Source organism: Dromiciops gliroides, chromosome 2 (genome assembly GCF_019393635.1).
Source record: "Dromiciops gliroides isolate mDroGli1 chromosome 2, mDroGli1.pri, whole genome shotgun sequence".
Taxonomy (NCBI): Eukaryota; Metazoa; Chordata; class Mammalia; order Microbiotheria; family Microbiotheriidae; genus Dromiciops; species Dromiciops gliroides.
Window position 1 is genome coordinate 472,344,857 of NC_057862.1, and position 17,008 is coordinate 472,361,864.

The window sequence follows — 17,008 nt, forward strand, 5'->3', positions numbered from 1 at the left end:
TTAGGCTTTTGTGCTTATATTCCTTTATTATTCACCTTTTGTGTCCTCCTTTAATTTGAAATGGTTTCACTATGATCTGTTCCTCTAAACAGTGTCATTTTCTACCCATTCTGGGTAATTTATGGTTCACCAGTCTGAGTCTCTGCTCCATGTGAGGTCTGGGGGATCAGAACTGGCCAAGGATGTGTGGGGACCAATTTTTAATTGGGGAGTGTTAGCTAAGCATCTCGCCGCAATATTGGGGCAAGGAAGGAGACCAGCAGCCTCCCTCAAAACAGAACAGGATTTATTTAACAAGAATGAACTTAAAAAAAAAACACAAATAGGATCAGTAGGATCAAGGGAAAGGAAATAAAATGGAGAAAGGGAAATTATAAAACCTGAAAAAATACCACTGCCCAGGAATCAGCTGAGAATACACAACAGAACTCCTGTCACCTTCCAGCCTCCAGCTAGAATGCCCAATTCTCCTTCCCCAATCCCAGAAAAAACCCACACAGCCCCAGTCAATGGGATGGCTGCTCTGACAGTCACATGACTGCCCTCACTAGGCTTCCAATCATTATAATTTTGCCAGGTCCATGTAGGAGTCAGCAAGTGGTGATGATGTGAGGTACCAGTGCCATGGCAACGGCTACAACCAGTGGGTGGAGCACCATTCGGTTTGTGGAGCCCCAGGCCCATGCTCGCTGAGGCATAAAAACCTCAAATAGCAATTAATTCTTTACAGATGGATGCTGAGCTGTTTCCTTCAGGATTTGTGGTGTCACAAACATGACACATGTGTCCCACCTCAGTTCTTTTGTTCATCTGTTTTCTGGCTGTGCTCTGTTGAGCTATACTGTTGCCCTTTTTGTATTTCCCTGGCATGGGGAAGAGTGAGCTGGTGCAGAGTTGAGTTCTGTTGCATATTTATGAGTAAGTTTATGCAACTCTGCTGTTGGAGTAGTGGGCAGTGGAGATTAGGGTCCTGAGTGACTGTGTTAAAGATTTGGGATCATTGGCCTTCGTGGTGTTAATTTTTTTAACCTCAATTTTTACCTCATTTAGATTCTTGTTGGCATAAACAGCGGAGTTGGGTGAAATTAGTTTATCTCATGCATAGTTTTTGTTTTGGAAAGGACCGAAAGATCATAAGAATCAGACAAAATGCCTCTTCTACCATCATGTAGTATGATGGGATATGGAAATCATTTGGACACCATCTCTGTGTCTTACCTTTCTTGATTTTCTTCAAGTCCCAGTTGAAATATTACCTTCTATAAGAAGTCTTTCCCAAACCCCTTCATTACTAGTCCTTCTACCTTAAGTTTGTCTCCAGATTATCTTGCCTATATATTTTGTTTGTAAAAGTTGTTTGCATCTTGTCTCCCCTTTTAGGCTGTAAACTCCTTTGAGATTAGGGACTTTTGGGGAGGGAGCATTCTTTGTATTCTCACTACTTAGCATACTTCCTAGTACAGAATAGGTGCTTATTAAGTGCTTCTTGACTAGACATGACTTAATTATATTTTGGCCTTTTCTGATCATAGGATCGTAATTTAGAGCTGGAGACCTTACCTTAAAGGGAGACATTGCCTTAAAACTCATCTAGTCTCTAGTCAAATTATGTCTTTTCCCAATGAGAAAACTTAATCTAGTACTAATTAACAGACCCACTGTTTAGTCCTAGGTCCTCTTATTCCAAACAGCTCTCTTTCTAATGTACCGTTCCAGATATAATTTATGTTACCATATCTACTGTTATAGTCTGAGTGTTTTAACTCTCATTTTAGATGAAGCATTTCAGCATAGCTTTCTTTTGGATATCAATGACAGGGAATGAGAGATGAGCAGTTTTCTGGAGAGGATGGGATAGAATAAAATAATTTGTGAATGTAGAAGTTATTCTTGGCAAGAAGGACCATTTCATTATATGAGTCAGGGATGAAGAAGAAAAAGAGTAGCAGAAGATATCTGGGTGTTGTGAGAAGAGGAGGGAGGGAGAAGGAGATCCTCTTGAATGGCTTCATTTTCTTAAAAAAAAAAATGAAGTAAAGTTATTAGTTCAGATTATAGAGGAGGGGCAAGCCCTGGAAGTTTTGAGAAGGGATGAAAGTTTTGGTAGAATTTTTCTGGTGAGTAAGCTACTAAGTTAATTGGGGAGGTTATGTAACAAATTTATAGTGTACTCATTTGTCACAGAATCATGATTTTCTCCAGCTTCATTCAGCTTTACTGAAAGTATATCTGAAAGATGGTGAGAGTGATCCAAGGTTTGGCTCCAAAAAACCAATAATATCTTAAGGGGGCAAGGGACTGGAGAGAAAAGGTCAGTTGAGAGTTCATTTTTGTTCATCAAGAGGTGAAAATGGGGGAAGGAGAGTGTAGGTAGTGTAGACTTATGAGCTGTGAGAGAACTGAGGGCTTTGAGGACTTGGAGTTTACAGTGTGGATAAAGGGTATGGTTTGGGATTTGAAGAGAGAGGAAGAGATAGAATGATAGTAAATCCTGATCAGTTAAAGGAATTTCAGAGTTCATGAATATAGAAGTAGAGCATCTATGGGTGATGGCAAGATCAAAGGCATAACTTTCTGGGTGGCTGAAATGGAGTGGAGAAGCAGATTATGTGAAATGAATGCATTGAGAAAGATTGTAAGGTTAGAGTATTCAATGGTATATAAATATGCATGTTGAAGTCCCTGAGTATGAGGGTAAGGGTTAGGGAAGATTGAAAGAATGTATGCCAGTCACTGAACTCATTGGTAAAAGAAGGGGAGTACCCTGGAGGTTAGTACCAATATTCTGACTGGATGTAACTATGCAAATGTGAGCTTTTATAATGTTAACTCATTAACTTTAAAACTTCTAAAGTTTTTTTTTACATGAACTTTATGGAAGTGTTAGCTAGATTATACTTATGTAAATTTTTAACATGGAACTTTATATTTTTAGTCTCTACCTTGACAATATTATTCATAGTTTTAAATACATCCTTAAGCAGAGGACCTCTAAATCTCTGTCTGTAGCCTTGACCTTTGGTTTGGGCTTCAGACCTGTATCTTTGACTGCCAACAAAACATTTACCCCACCAGCATCTCAGAGTTAACATGTCACATCAAATTGAGTTAATTATTGTTCTTTCTAAAGTTACTCCTTATTATCTTATACTTCTTAAATATTTTAAAATAATTTATTTGTATGTGCTCTGCATTTCTTCAGGGTATAAGCACCCTGAGTTCAGTGCCTCTTGTTTTACCTAAGCGAAATCAGTATGTAGCATGGTGTTTTGTACACAGTTACTTAATAAATATTCGTGAAATTTAATTGAATTTTTATCAGTTGAGTTTGGTCCAAGAGCCAGTATGGCATAGTACAGAGAGCAGATTTTGAAATCAGGAAAATCTAGGTTCATGTCGCTTCTCTGACACATACTGATTGTATGACCCTCAGCAAGATGTTTAACCTCCCTATGCTTGCAATTCTCTAAGACCAAAATTTGCTGAGGAGGTGCCAAACTGCATTGTTAAAGGGAATATCCTCACTCAGGAATTCCCTATATCTCTGAAATCACTGGTCCAGTTCCTACCCCTTCCCTACTCCTCCTCACCCCACTTACCTCCAAGTTGGTCTAACAATCCACATAGGAAATATCTAGTAGATGAAGATTGTCTCCAATGTTATGACATACAGTTGAATGCATAATATAAAGAACTTATGAATATCTGTATTAGCCAAAATACACACACTGGATTGGGTCCAGGCTTACGCTGGAAAGGAATTTACTTTATTGCCTTCAGAATATTACAAAGCTTCTTTAATGATCCCAAAATTCTCTCAGAAACAAGGTATTGTCTTTTATTACCAGAATTCTACCACTTTTTATGATTCTGAGACATGGTCACAGAAATCTGAAGAATTGAAAATAACTGTCACACAGAGGACAGTGGAGAAAAACATTGTGATTGTGAGTAGGTGGTAGCACATAGCCAATGAGGAATTTCAAAGAACAGGAATAAAAGATGTCATTAGGGAAATATAGTATGGGGGGGAAATGAATTGGTCATGTGAGAAATAACAGGTGAATTGTCTGATTGTTCTATTGGTATTTTCTTTATGTTAAGGGAAATTTAAAACAATTTTTCCATTACATTTGGTGGATCTCCTACGATATACTTATAGGAGAACATGGAAAAGAGTCAAATGAGATAGAGAAGCATAGATGGGTTGTTATCTTGATTTTTAATGGGATTAGATTACAGATACATTTTATCATTGCCAAAAGGAAATCAAATATACAGATTATTTTTGCCCCTTGGTTGAAGCAGGTAGCATTTTAACATTGCTTCTTATTGAGGGTGATTATAAAATAGACTTTCTTACAGATCTTTATGATTTGATTAGGGCTCCAGTATAGCTTAGATAAATGACTACTTTGATGCAAGAGAATAGATTTTACTGAAAGCTCCTTTTCTCTAATTTTGTGAATTCTATGTTATGAGAAAACTTTGGTTTCTATACTTTATTTGGCTACGTGGTCTGTATATGTAATTTATAACATTTGCTCAGAATTTCGAATGCAGTTGGATAGAAACATAGGATTGTAAAACTTTGGTGTTTGAGACAATCCTAGAGATGACTGACATTTTCTAATGAAAAATGGAAGCCTATAAAGTGTTTGCTATAACTAAATGATTGCAGTTAATTTCTTGTAAAGAAACACAGAAGCAACTTAAAATATGATCATACTGTTGTTTCTTGTAGTACAGCCAGGAAAAACAGTAACAAGCTGTCTTTTAAAAAAAATCATATCCCTGGATGATATTCTAGCAACCTGGAAAATTTAAATATATCTCCAGGAAAAACAGTTTGGATTCAGTTAGAACTCACATTTGTTAATTTTCTTTTCATTTTTGCAGTTACCTTTTTCTCTCATGGACTATATGGAAATGATGGAGATTCTGGGTGGCATCAGTAACTCAAACTGAGAGATGTGAATACTTCTTGTATAGTCCCAAAGCAAAGTGTGAGGCGTGATTAAACCATGCTTCCTCCAGTCAATTCTGGAATTTATAAACCCCCGGTGCCCCCCCCCCCCATAAAAAAGAATATAAGATTATATAGACAAACCTTTGTGAGAGGCAATGTCTATGTCTACATGGTTCTTTAACATTTTGTTAGGTAAATGGACGTTAGCTGGCAATGGCATATGTGCAATACAAAAGGATAATTCGACGTTTAAAAGAAAGCAACTTCATCAAAGTGCTGCATTGAATCCAGAAAGTAGATAATCCATTCCTCTTCAAGAGTAAACTGGTCTTTTTAGTTTTCATTGATTCTATGGTTTATAGGTTTGGTACTTTTTTATAGACTGTAAAGAAGGCAATGCTACTACCTTCTGAGTATTTATCTTTTAAATGCTACCAAACAGAATATTTTATTTAATTTTTAAGATCTGAACAAGCTAAGTTCTTGCAGCTAAGGTCTAAAAGAAGCCAAGTCAAGAGCTGAAAAGAAAATGATGCTAGGAAGGAAAGAGGTCAACACTCACAGCTGGCTTACCCCCAGACTCAAACCAATTTCAAATGACTATGTTCTTTCTGGTCGGCCATATTCTAAGACTGTTGGGGGTGTTAGTCCCTATGCATTATGTGTAGTGATAGCCTGGAAATCTTGGAGTTAAATATCACTTTTGATACTTAGTATGTTTGTGATTCTGTGCATAATTGTATTTGTATCACATAGGTACTTAATAAATACTTACTGATTGATGTCTGAATAGACAAGCAAATTACTTAATTTCTCTAAGACTGTTTTCCTAATCTATAAAAATGAATATAAGAATACCTCTAGTATCTACTTTGCAGTGTTTCTTGTGACTCATTCTATCTTTGTGTGGACACAAACAACTGGGTCAGGGGAAAGTTAACTATTGATGAATATTTTTAATTTTTGTTCTTTCAACTCAGCTCTGCTAAGAAGTTTTAAGCTGAGATGATGATAAAAACAGCAAATTTGGAGGCAAAAACAAACAAAAAAAGAGGGAGTTGGGGTTACATACTACCAGGCACAGACTCATATTGGGTTTTGTCAGAAGGATAGCACAATTTTCATAATAGTTTAAGGTTTAAAAGTAATTTATCCACTATGGGTCTGTAAAAGAATTATTATAGGTATCATTCTTCCAGATTGTGACATTGTGCTATTTTCCATTGACATAGGATCTTAGAAGGTAGAAGTTTTAAACATTTGGGATTTATGGCTACAAAATTGCACTTAACTGGAGTTCTCCTAACTCCAGTGATTCAGAATTGCAAATGCCTTTCTCAAGACTTTTTCCAGTATTCTTGTCTCTATCTTGTGTTAATTGAAGTTTCTTTTATATTTGAAGGTTTGGGTTTTTTTTTGGTTGTTTCTTGCTTATTATTAGGATAATTAAATTTAGGGGGCAGCTAGGTGGTGCAGTAGATAAAGCACCAGCCTTGGATTCAGGAGGACCTGAGTTCAAATTTGGCCTCAGACACTTGACACTTACTAACTATGTGACCCTGGGCAAGTCACTTAACCCTCATTGCCCAACCCCCCCACCCCCACCATAAAAAATAGGATAATTAAATTTAACCAGATGGACTTGGAAGGGTAGTTTTGCTGTGCCCCCTACCCCCAGGTAGGGGATCCTTTCCATTGGTACTTCGTTTTATGTGTTTAGAAGTTGACAGGTTTCTTGTTTTATTTCTTCCATTATAGTGTTCAGGTTTTTTGATTTTTCATGTTCTTCTGGGAAACTTATATTCTTAAGTTTTCTTTGGTAATTCTCTATTTGAGATAAATGGCTTTTGTATATTCAGTGATCATATGTTCTTTTAGGGTTATTGCTCTGTCTCCAAAATTAACCTGCATTTCTGTATATTTGTATTCCAAATCTGTTGTGTTCTCTTTTGCTTCTTTGGAAAGACTTATCAGAGTGGATTTCAGTGTTTATACACTTCTGATTATATCTGCCACATGAAACAAAAGTTTTGACATTTGTCCTCTTATGTTTATAATTTCTCTTTTGTATCATTCTATATCTTGTTATTCTTCCATGTTCTCTTATGATTCCACAGGCTCTGTGTTTCATCAGGTATTGCTTTGATTTCCTTTGTCTTGTAATATTTATTTATAGACATTTGTAATCTTTTTGATGTTTTCATATTTAGCTTTCTAATTTTATTATTTGGTCTGTTGATTTATTTGTTCTCCAGGTTTTTAATATCATTTTCTTCTTCTTGAAGTCTTTGGGGTTAATCTTTTGAAAATAAATTCTATTGACCTTTCCTTTCTTACTTCTCCCCCATTGGTGGATATACCTCAGAGCCAGACCTACTTCATCCTCCTTACATGTTGAGGAGTTTGCTTTTCACAACTTTCATACCTGCCTTAGATTAGGTAAAATTATCTCACATAATTAGAATGCACAAGTAAACATCTATATGAACATGAAGAAGGAATTGGGAGACCAACTGACTATTCAAGCTCACTCTATTCTGAACTGGTTAAAGGAAGGAGAACACACATACACATGTGGAGTTGGGTGCAAAATACATTTAATTCAGTAGGGAAATTTGGCTTAATCAAAACAAATGCCCAAGTAGGTACAAAAATGTTTATAGCTCTTTTTGAATTTGCGAAGAATGGGAATCTGAGGGGGTGCCCATAAATTGGGGAATGGATGAACAAGTTATGGTATACAGATATGATGGAATACTATTGTGCTGTAAGAAATGATGGAAGAGAGGGTTACAGAGAAACTTAGAAAGACTTGTATGAACTAATACATAGTGAAGTGAATAGAATCAGGAGAATAATCTCTACAATGACAGGTCTCAGAATTCAATACAATTTTTTCTTTTACATGGCCTATAAGGAAATTTGTTTTGATTGACTACACATTGGTGGGGTTTTTGTTTTTGGTGAGGCAATTGGGGTTAAGTGACTTGCCCAGGGCCACATAGCTAGTAAGTGTCAAGTGTCTGAGGCTGGATTTGAATTCAGGTACTCCTGACTCCTACTCTATGCACTGAGCCACCTAGCTGCCCTGACTACACATTGTTGTAATGGGTTTTGTTTTTCTTTTGTTCTCAGTTGAAATGGGGTGGATTGGAGTAGGAGAGTAATAAGGCAGAGTTTTGTTGATTGATACAAATAAAATCCAGTTTAAAAAATGTTATCCACCTCCTGATAGAGAAATGATAGACTTCAAGCTACAGAATGAGACGTAAATATTTGGGAATTTGTTTTGATTTGTTATGTATATTTCTGACAAATGTTTTGTTTTTCCTCCCCACACCCCCATGGGAAGAAAAAAATGCTTAATTGAAGATATAAAATTTAAATCAAAGAAAAATATAAGAAGTTAGGTTAGGGCTAGATAAACAGATCTGAATATCATCAACTTAGATGATAATTGAACCCATGAGAGCTGAAGAAATCACCAAGTGAGATGCTATAGATGGAAAAGGGAAGAGGGCCCAGGTTACACCCTTGAGGGATACCCATAGTTAATAGTTGTGACTTGGATGAAGATCTAGTGAAGGAGACTAAAAAAGAGTAGTCGGGGTGGCTAGGTGGCACAGTGGATAGAGCACTGGCTCTGAGGTCTGGAGAACCTGAGTTCAAATTCTGCCTCAGACACTTACTAGGTATATCACCCTAGGCAAGTCACTTAATCCCAATTGCCTTAAAAACCCAAAACCAAACAAACCAAAAAAGAAAACAAACCACACAAACAGAAAGAAAGAAAAAAGAGTGGTCAGACAGGTAGAAGGAGAACCATTATAAATTATTGTCACAAAAACCTGGAGAAGAATGTGATTGACAAGTATCAAAGGCTACAGAGGTCATGAAGATGATAACTGAGGAAAAGCCATTAAACTTAGCAATTAAAACAGGAATGATTCTGCTTGTATTTCAGTCCCCTTTCCTTCATGCTAGGTGTAGTGACTTACATTGTATCCCTGACTCAGTTTTATTCCTGGATCTTGTTATTTCCTTTTTTTGGTGGACAAGGGTAGATTCTGCCACTCTGCAGGGTTGGGGGAGGTGCAGGGTGGGTATTTGCAGCAGAATCTTAAGCAGAAGGAAATCCAACTGGTGTATAATTCCATCTTTTTTTTTTTTTTTTTTTGGCAAGACAATGAGGGTTAAGAGACTTGCCCAGGGTCACACAGCTAGTAAGTGTCAAGTGTCTGAGGCCGGATTTGAACTCAGGTCCTCCCGACTCTGGGGCCGGTGCTCTATCCACTGTGCCACCTAGCTGTCCGCTGGCAGCTATCCCCCCACCCCCACCCCCCCAAATTGTCAGAGACTAGAGAGAATGTCTAGTCTAGATGTGGTCTAGTCTACCATCTTGTGTTGGTCATGTGATCTGGAAATCCTCCCATCCTTTAAAAACTTCCTTTTACCATCCCTTTAATATACATCCTTTCTTTTACTGTCTTTTAGCAAGAATCATCTGTACTTGATGTCTCCACTTCCTTAATACCCACATTATTCTTAATCTCGTTGCTAAGAATTTGGCTATTAACTTTATCTTTGGACATCTCTCTCCCAAGTCACTAGTGTTCTCTTAAGTGCCAGACCCAGTAGCCTTTCTCAGCCATTATCTTTCTTGCCATCTTCAGTGTTTTAGATACAGTTGAACACCTCTTTGTCCTGGAAACTGTCTTTTCTTTTCTTCTATGACATTTCTTTCTTTTGATTCTCTTACTAGTTTTCTTTTCATTCATCAGTCTCATTATTCACATCATCATCTGAATCCTTCACTGTTCATTTTGGAGTTTCTCAGTGTTCCATTCTGAATCCTTTTCTGTCATTGTACTCTTCATTGGAGACCTTATTGGCTTCCATGGGTTCAAGTTTCATCTCCAGGTAAATGTCTCTAAAATCCAGCCTAATAGCTTTCCTTACTTCCTGATATACAATGTTAACTCCCTAGGAGCTCTTTCCTTTAGGATGACCTCTAGTCATTTTAAACTTATCAATATGCAAAAAAATCCCAGAATTCATCATCTTTCTCCCTAGTCCTACCCCAAGTCTAGACATCTTTATTTCTGCTGAGAGTGCTACTTAGAGCCATTTGACATAAATTCAAATCTAGCCTCAGACACTTAGCTGTGTTATCATGGGCAAATTACTTAATCTCTGTCTTCCTCAGTTTTCTCAGCTGAAAAATGCCAATAATAATAGCACCACCTCCCAGGGTTGTATTAAATGAGAAAATATTTATAAGATACTTAACATAGTGCTTGTCATATAATGAGTACTTGTTAAGTACTTATTTATTAAGTACCTACTATGTGGCAAGCTAAATGCTAAGTGTTTTATAAATATTATTTCATTTGGTCACCACAACAACTCTTTCCCCTTTCTTCCATCATCCTTCCTTTGGTCCCTTTACCATATCTTCCATAATTAGTCACTGAATCTTGTAGATTCTGCTGCCATATTTCTCTTTCTTTCTTTCTTTCTTTCTTTCTTTCTTTCTTTCTTTCTTTCTTTCTTTCTTTCTTTCTTTCTTTCTTTCTTTCTTTCTTTCTTTCTGTGAGGCAATTGTGGTTAAGTGACTTGCCCAGGGTCACACAGCTAGTAAGTGTTAAGTGTCTGAGGTCAAATTTGAACTCAAGTCCTCCTGACTCCAGGGCTGGTGCTCCATCCACAGCACCACCTAGCTGCCCCTGCTGCCATATTTCTTGAATCTATCTCTTCACTTACAAGGCCATTGTGCTACTTCAAGTGTTCACCATCTCTTTTCAGTACTTTTTAAATAGCTTCCTAATTTGTTTCTCTATTTCCAGTCATTTCACTTTCTAATTTTTTTCTCTATATAGCTTCCAGTGCAATTTTCAAAGGTAGAAGTCAAATTGTATCACTCCCTTGCTCAAAATCTTAAGTGATTCCCTATTACCTATATGTTAAAATACATTTTAAAATCCACAATCTGCCCCATACTCAACACCCTTTTTCTCTTCTCCGTGCTTTTGAAATATCTTTCTCTTATGTTTAGAATGCATTTCTTTTTTTTTTTTTTCTCTTTTTTAGTATCTTTGTCTTCCTTTAAAGTTCAGGCCAGAAACCACTTGTCTGTGAACCCTTTCCTACTGTTCCTTTTTTTTTTTTTTTTATAAATAATGACTGTTTATTAGACATTTCTTTAAAGCAAAACTATAATATTATCATTGCCTGAAAACAGTGAAAGTAAACTAAATAAAATGGAAAGTGAATTACTAAAGATAGAGTTTCATAAATTCATTTTTATAATTTTTCCCCTATCCCCAGTATTTTAAGAACCTTGTGAAATGGTGAAATTGGGGCAGCAAGGTCTTACAGTAGATGGAACACTGGCCTGAAGTTGGGAGGACCTGAGTTCAAATCTCACCCCAGACACTATCTGTGTGACCCTGGGCAAGTCACTTAACCCCAATTGCCTTAAACATCTGGGGCTATCTCCAGTTGTACTGATATATATCTTGCAACTTGAGCCAGAAGGCTTTGGAGGAGAGAGCGATCTTGTGCAGCCCTCCCTCACTTAAATCCAATTCACTATAAGTCATGACATCACCTTGATGTCATGATCCTCTTTGAGAATGAAGGACAAACAACAATAGCAAGAAATGGTGTAGAAACAAGTTTTATTATAGCTTTATTCAAGTCACACAAATGAAAAATGGACACAGAAGTGTCGGCCACCCCCCTCCCCCACCCTCCTGGAAGGTTCATTTCAGGAATGTTGGGAAGTCATGATATTCATTATGATAACTCAAAGTGAAAGTAATTAAATTCAGAAGCTCATGATAAGAATAAATTTCATATCCCTTTAAAAATGTGTAATGTTGTGCTATTAGTACAAACCCAGGCCAAGTGATGAACCTACAAGTGAATAGGCAAGAAATTTAATTCCCACCATAATAAATAAAAATGTCAAACTCACTTGAGTCAACAGGTTGATAATTTCCAAATAAGTAACTGGATTGTAGTTGATGGATATAGGTAAAAAATTATAAATGATTGGCTGAAGAATCACCCATATAAACTTTCTAGGATAGGTACAGAAAAACTAGCCCTCAAAATTGGCAGGAATATCCATCTCAATACCATCACTTCCTAGGTGTCAGTGATGATCCATCTCCATCTTGAAGGAAATTGAGTACAGAATACCAAGGGAAGATGAACAAATATTAAAAACCTCTGGTTCCAGATGGTCTTATATTACAGTATTCAAACTTGTATTAATGTTTTCTGTATAAAATCCTATAATACTATGATTTTGACTTGGAGTCAATGGCCTTTACTTGAAGTGAAACACAAAATATATATTGATTATGTATGATAGCACCAGAGGATATTAGGAAGTTCAAGATGTGGGCTGTCTCATAGAGTTTATAATCTAATCAGTGAGAAGTCTGATACTCGTGAAATAATAATAAATAGTACGAGCAAGAGATGCTATAATTATTAAAAATTTTGTAGAGATAAGTATGAGTTGGAAAAGTCATGGAAAAATAGGAATTGAGTTAAAGAATGGGCAACCTTTGCCCAGGCAGTAGGGGAATGATATTGTTATGGGGAAGAAAATGGGGGGAAATAGAGTTAGGGTAGGGGTTCTTAGGAATTCCTCTTTAAAGAATTAAAGATGGTAGTTTATTTAGGGGCAAGGGGAGGGAAAAGGGAAACCATGAAAAAAATCCTTGGACTTCTCATGGGGAGATAGGTATGGAACAAAGCACGTGGCTCTGAGGTACCAATCTCTCCAAGCAGGAGGCTGATTGGTACTTTTATAGAGGACTGATGGGGGGTGGGGGGAGGAGTGACCATTTGACTGTGGAAAGTTCCTTTAGTGAGGGAGGACCATCCCCCACTGGTGGTGGCTAGAGGAGTTGGGTGAGGGGTGGTTATGGATCTCTCAAGCCATCTCTCTCTTCAGGACACAAAGGCCACAGCCACAGCCACATTTATCTCCCCAGGGGTAAGGGAGATCAGAATGAGGGGTGGAGGTCTGGAAGCTAGCTCAGTTCGATTTGGTTCTGCTTATCTCTCTAGGTGTATCTGTCCTCTGGTTTAGTTTCTCAAGGAGAAGATTCCTTGATGTGCTCCAGAGAACTTCTGGGGTGCTCTGTGCCCTCAACAGTATGATTGAAGGCATGTAAGTAGGAAAGGACTTGGTATGTTCTTGAATATTGTATGTTGAAGAATGCTGAGAAACTTCATTGGATATAATTAGCATGGGCCATATTATGAGGACCTTTTAAAGCTAAAGATATAGTAGTAAATAGTAATTGATAAATTTACAAATGATTGTGACATACCTTTTTTATATCCTCTTATTGAACATAGATACTTAGTTATATATTTGGTATGCTTCATTGAGCCAAATATACTGCTTTACATAAAATAACTTATGTAAATGTTTTTAAAGTTTATTTTATAATGAATGCAGTGTAAAAACATTTTTTAAAAAAGTATGGGGGGGCAGCTAGGTGGCACACTAGATAGAGCACCGGCCCTGGATTCAGGAGTACCTGAGTTCAAATCTGGCCTCAGACACTTGACACTTACTAGCTGTGTGACCCTGGGCAAGTCACTTAACCCTAATTGCCTCACTAAAAAAAAAAGTATAGGGGAATACGGGGGGGCGGGGAGGGTGCAGAAGTCATAGGAGATTAGGGGAAAAAACCCTATTCCATCTGTCATAAGATTCTGATTTTAGGCTTGGCTTTGTCATTAATGAGCTCTGTGATCTTAGATAATTTACTCAATCCCTTTCAGCCCAATTTTCTTTATCTGGAAAACACTGATCTCGGGATCAGTGATCTTTTGGGATCTCTTCTAACTGTACAGTTCTATCTATAAAGGGAAGTAATTATATATAAACAAGCATTGTTATTCATGATATATTAGGATAATGGGGGGAGAGCTTGAAGTTCAGGAGGTCACCAAAGAGGTTGTCATAGTAATATAGATAACTAGCGATGAGGGGGCCTGGAAAAGAGTACTGGAGGGAATTACAAGGAAGGGACAGATCCAAGAGAAATTTTTACTCAAAATCTACAGGATATGGTAACTAGATATTGGGGATGAATGACAGGGCTCAATCAAAGACCATATAAGTGTTTAAGTGTAAGTGACTAGGTCAGTGGTGTCAGAATGACCTTTCTTGCCTCTGTAATATTCTTTGGTGTTCTAACCTTCTTATGACCTTGTTATTTATGTAAAGAATTGTTTTAACTTCTCACCCAAGGTTTTTTTAATCAGAATTTCCCACAGGTCTCTCTGTTGGCTCCTCCTCTCACCCCTTTGAAATGAATCCAAGAGATGTAGTTTCTGGGTAATTAATAACCAATTTATTAATTAGACTAGCAGATAATAAATTGAGGTCAGTGGTTCTCTTGGAAATCAAAAACCCTGTGTGGAGATCCCTTGAATATTTAAATGCTTTTGGAGTAGGGGGTGTACCTGAGGGTAGAGATAAACTCTGATTGGTTAACAATTAATGAGAGAATTAATATTATAAAGAGACATGGGCTTATTTTAATGAGGGGCTAGGTAATGTGACTGATTATCATTACTCTTAGAAAATGAGACTCTTCTTAAGCCATATCACTCCTGCCTTAGGCAGTTTAGATAAAGGGATCCATCTCTACTCAGATTTACCTGAGTAGAACAGTGGGTTGAATTCATCTAGATTAAATTCTCTTTACCCTTCAATCAGAAATAAGCTTTCCCAGTTAGGTGGAGTCCTGCCCAAGATTGAGCAGAATGTCTCTCTTAGCCCTGTTTTTCACAAAGAAGTAAAAAGAGTAAAAACTCTACTAATAACTAATCTGCTAATAATTGATTGTTAATAATCCAAAAGAGGATCTTTGGGTCCTGTGTATAAAATTGGTTATCAGTATAATAAGAAAATAATTTTCTCACTGTTATATGATTGCATTTGGTGATTTCATCAGTTCTTTGGATTCAGTTATCATCTTGATGCAAACCAATGCTCAATTTCTCTGCTGATCTCTAATCTCCAACTGTCTTTTGGACATCTTGAACTGTATATTGTGTAGGCATCTCAAATTCCACAAATAAATTTGAATTCATTATCTTTCCCTTGAAAATCTATCCTCTTTTAACTTCCCTATTACTATCAAGAGTATGGCCATCCTTTTAGTAACCCAGGCTTGCAACCTAGACATCATCTTGGACTCCTCCCTCTTTCTCTACTCCCCCTCCCACTGTATATTCAATCTGTTCCCATACCTTAGTGATTTTTGTAATATCTCTTTTATATATATCCTTCTCTTCTCTGATAGTGCCATTACCATGGTACAGGTCCTCATCACCTCAGGCCTAGACCATTGCAAAACCCTGCCATAAATCCCTGTCCCACACTGTTTCCCCATCCAGTCCATTCTTCATTCTGTTCTCAAAGTGATCTTCTTATACCACAGGTCCAACCATGTCACTTTCCTATTCCTTAAATTCTAGTGGCTCCCTAACACCTCCAGGATCAAATATAAAATCTTCTGATATTTTAATTATCAGAGCCAGAATTTAGACCCAGATTTCTGACTCTTAATTCCATTATCTTTTATCATGTTCTAATTTGTTAGGCAATATGCTAGGAACAAAAAGACAAAAATGACATAATCCTTGCCCTCAAGAAGTTTACATTTTATTGGAGTAACACAGCATGAAGTAAATACAATATTTTCTTTTTTTCTCCCTTTTTTTTTTTTTTGGACTAGACCTGTGATTTCATCAGTTTTAGGAACTCATGATGGAAACTCTCTGATGATACAAATCAGCCCCAACCCTGCCCACAGCAGTGACTACCCCAGGTCACTTGTGGCTATTATGTGTCAGAGAGGCATGATTCAAACTCAGGTTTGGCATGACTGAGGCCAAGTCTATTCAGTATTCATTCTTTCTCTCTCTCTCTTTCTCTCTCTCTCTCTGAATATATAGATAGATGTATATACATGTGTGTGTATATATTCACACCCACAAAATAAATGCAAAGTAATTTGGCAGTCTAACAGACTAACAACTGGGGGAATCAGTAAAGGCCTTTTTTAGAGGTGGCAGTTGAGCAGAACTTTTAAAATGTGGGGCAGAGTAGGACTTCCGAAAGTTGAAAGTGAGAAAGGAGAGTATTCCATGCATGGGGGCTGACTTATACAAATGTAGAAAGGCAGGAGATAGAATATCAATTATGGAGCACAGTGCATGAGCCACTTTGGCATGAAGAATGCATGACAGTGAGTAATATATAATCATCTTGGGGAGAGAGAGAGAGAGAGAGATACTAGAGTTAGAGTATAAAGGGTTTAAAATCTCTAACAGAGGACTTTATATTTTCCTAGAGACAGTAGGAATCCAGGAAGGGTGATGTGACCACACCTTTACTTTAAGAATGGCAATTTGGTTTGTATATGGAGAATGGATTAGATAGGGGAGAGATTGGATTCAGGATCAGTTGTAGTTATCTATACAAGAGGTAATGGGGGGGGGCAGCTAGGTATCATAGTGGATAAAGCACTGGCCCTGGATTTAGGAGGACCTGACTTCAAATACAGCCTCAGACACTTGACGCTTACTAGCTGTGTGACCCTGGGCAAGTCACTTAACCCTCATTGTTCTGGCCCCCCCCCAAAAAAAAAAAAAAAAAGAGGTAACGAGGGCCTGAAATAGGGTGGTTATGGTGTGAATGGAGAGAAGGAATTCACTAGAGAGATGTTATAGAGATAGAATCTATAATTTATAAGATAGCTGATAGGTCAATAAAACTTAAAAATCTCTTTACAAATGGATATCTGCTTTAAATGAAGTAATTTCCTCTTCCTCCTTAGGGTTTGTAATATTACTTAATAAAAAGTGAAAACATTAAATTTTTATACAATTAAGCACCAACAAGAATTGGGGGGGGGTGGGGGGGTGGGGCAATGATGGTTAAGTGACTAACCCAGCCCCAGCAACAAGAATTTTAAAACAAAAATGACATTT

General features: G+C 37.2%; 1 protein-coding gene and 1 pseudogene across 2 annotated transcripts in view; one reads left to right on the forward strand and one right to left on the reverse strand.

Moving 5' to 3' along the window:
• The window catches only part of BABAM2 (BRISC and BRCA1 A complex member 2), a 584,671-nt gene that overhangs the window by 217,144 nt on the left and 350,519 nt on the right, over positions 1-17,008 (forward strand). The gene's annotated exons all lie outside the window — the stretch shown is intronic.
• LOC122742330 lies at positions 11,734-15,414 on the reverse strand (annotated as a pseudogene).